The following is a 3,553-nucleotide window of genomic DNA, read 5'->3' as shown; positions in this document are numbered from 1 at the left end:
AATTATCGATACGAAAATGGGACCAGTCATTATACTGCAACTGTCGCACTTACCTTCGACCATTAGCGTCAGCGTTGAACTTCTGTTTTCTCCAATGTCGTTTTTGCTTACAACTGTTATGTTGTAACGTGACCAGTCAACCAAGCCGCTAATGTTGACCGAGATTTCTCCAAGTTCGTTATCATTGATCAGTTCCGTCGTTTTCTTTACCCCTTCAGGCACTTTTACATACTCCACGTAGAATTTCTGATCGTCGCCACCGTTATAACCCGCTGTCCATTGCACGTATGCAACGCCTGCTTGCATATGGATCTCGATGTCAGACACTGCATCCGGATAGCTGTGCAATTACCGAACACAAAGAAAATGCCTGTCGTCATTGAAATACTGCATGTGTACTACATGCTCTTGAAAATAAAACAGCATTATATAGTGAATTGTGAGCGAGCAACCATTAATTACAACCATAAATTACAACTTTAAACAAAATAGCGCATGGTATAGAATGTCCTTAACGTCTGTGGGAAGAATTAGTTACAATTAACTTAAATTTTCCTGTGAGAATTATGACAATCTCGACATCTCCGTGTTCATTTCTACCTCTGCAATAATATCTCCCAAAATCACTGTTGTCAACGTCTTCAATGTACAGCTTGCTCTCTGTAATTGTATCCTTTTGGTCTTCTCTGACAAATAGTCTGTTACCATAAAGTGGCAATTTATTTCCAAGTTGGTCATACCATTGTGTAGATGGAGGTGGATTACCATTCACCTGACATTGTAAAATAGCATTTTCTTCGATGTTCCCGGCGACTGTTTTCGTTAACTTGTCATCTACGACAAACGGTCCATCTTCAATATAGATATATTATAGATCGTTATACAAGAAACTTATTTTTTCGAAAACAAAAGCAATACTAGCCCTGAATAAACAAACAATGAGATACATCTACAAGTTGCTAACATTATTATACTCACATTGTACATTAATTTGACTTCTGTGACTCAAATGTTTGTTGTGAAAAACGCCTGTTGGTAGCGATACAGAGATATGAAACGCCATTGTGTTCATGAGTTAAATGTATCTGAAGTTTTTCGTCTGAAATAGTCCCATTGAATTGTCCTTGCCGGTGCTGTGTTTGATTCGATGACTTCACTTCAATACCATCCATGTACCAAGATATATCGGCCGGCGGATTGCTGCTGCAGGAAGTACACTGAAGCGTCAACCAGGAATTAGCAACAAATTCGTTTCCGTTGGTCGTTGTTGTTAGCTGTGTAATGCAGTTTTCAGGTTGGTTTGGTGGAACTGTCGATGATGGATAATAATGGACAGTAGAAATTTTAATGCAGTTTGAGAACAATAATATTTCATTTTTTCCAAAAGTTACTCATTTTATTTATACTAAAAATCACTCGTTCGAATAGATAATCACAATTTATTTCGAAGAACAAAAAAGTGACGAACCAACATTTTTGTCAAAATGTTCTAAAATACTTCCATTCAATATAAAATGCATAAATCGTATCCTTACAGAAAATTAACAGAATAGTTTCCCTTGAGAATACATTGTTATTCTTGAGGGAAGTAAGGATTCTTTGCCTGAACATTGAATTTTTGCTGCATTATCATCAGGTTGAAGTTTGATATGCATTTGTTCTTTGGTTATGAAGGCACTTGGACCGCTGCTTTCTCCTGCAATTGCCGTAATGTTGACATCATCAGAATGTCCGTGTAAAGGTAAACCATTCTTATACCACGTTATGGTTGAAGCTGGGTTACTACGGCTGTACGTGCACGTGAGCGTCAAACAATCGTTCGTCTTCTGAGCTGCGTTTCCAGTCAGAAAGACCTCCTTTGGTCTATCTGTAAAAAATTGAATGCAGTATTTAACCGACGTTTGTATATTATAATCTATGTCATCGTAAAGTAGAAGAATTGTGTTATGCATATTTTTGAATTCGAATTAGAATTTTTAAGCTGGAAACTACACCAACGGACCAAATGTTATATTTTTAGAAATGCCACAAATTTAGCCATGAATTACGTCAAATACTAAATCTTAAAGGGTAACAAAACTGTCTATGTTCCTTCTCTGTCATTTCTACCTATTTCTTCATCTTACCTGTTTCTCACTGTCTTTCTATCTTTCTCTATGTATGCCTATATCCCAATATCGTTACCTTGTTCTGTCTGTCATCTGTTTGTCTTTATGTATGCTTCCTTCTCTCTCTCTCTCTCTCTCTCTCTCTCTCTCTCTCTCTCTCTCTCTCTCTCTCTCTCTCTCTCTCTCTCTCTCTCTCTCTCTCTCTCTCTCTCTCTCTCTCTCACTCACATAGTACATCAAGGTATGTGTAATTAGAACCCTGTCCATAACCACCAATTTCATCACAAAAAGTGTTCCTAGCTGTGCAATTGTAAATTCCGCTATCTGATATTTGTACATTCTGCAGTGTAAGCGTACGTCCATTCACCACAGAGCCACTTGGCGTAATCCACTGAAACATGTCAACATCAGGTTTGGCCATTGTATCGCATTGCAATAACGTGTCATCTCCTTGTTTCACTCGTTGAACCGGAAGTGTTTCAACCTTTGGGGCATCTGAAGAGACACAAAATAAGGAAAACAAGAAACAAGTGGTTATCTGAAGATTACACAGTGCTCATCTATTCTTAGGTTCCTTAATTGGTCTAAGAATTGGCAATAAAGAACAAGTAAAATGGTGATTGCTGCGTTATATGAGAATACCTTGAGTAGACATCATGCTAGTCTCAAGTGCATTTTCCACAACTTATGAATAACATTGTCAATAACAAAATTGTTATCAAGGTGACCTAACAGAAGAAATGAGTCTGTAACAGTTGAAATGAAATTTTAGATCTGTTGTTTACAAGTACAAGAAGAATTCTTATTCTCTCTACTTGTACAAACTCTTTTATTCAATACGTTTGCAAAAGTCGATGACATGTTCAATAGCTGTACTGTTCCAACGATACATTTCAAGCATATGAGTACAGGCAAGCACTACAAGATTATTTAAGCCATTCATGTACTTGTACAAAATTATGTTCCTAAGTATATTCCAACCATACGCTAGACATTACAAGCATCTACTCATTTGCCACAGCATCTCTCTCTCGTTGAAATTTTGTGTCCTGGTTTTTTCCGATGTTGCGATCTAAAATAAACATTATGCTGGTTTGATAAGTTAAAATAATTGATAACAGAAGTACAGCTGAGATTTAAAAGGCTATTAATATACTTCCGCATGTCGCAACCATACCTTTGGTAGATAGGGTACGCATTTGGTTGATATGTAGTATGCTCTAATCTTGTTTAACGTCTGGAGACATGTGTCAATTTGAACTCATTGAATGTCTAAGATCAATGTTAATGAGGAAAAGTCAGGAGAGCACGGTTGTATGTCGAAGTGTCCGTCGTAGATAGTGGGCAAAACCGTGGAATTAAACATTCATTTGAGACATATTTTAGAGGGACGATGTTGTTTTTTGACCCTTGTTTATTGGATCAATAAACCGCTTTGACAACAC

The sequence above is a fragment of the Ptychodera flava genome, chromosome 3 (genome assembly GCF_041260155.1).
Source record: "Ptychodera flava strain L36383 chromosome 3, AS_Pfla_20210202, whole genome shotgun sequence".
Classification (NCBI taxonomy): Eukaryota; Metazoa; Hemichordata; class Enteropneusta; family Ptychoderidae; genus Ptychodera; species Ptychodera flava.
The sequence above is the reverse complement of the archived record's forward strand: the minus strand, read 5'-3'. Positions refer to the sequence as shown.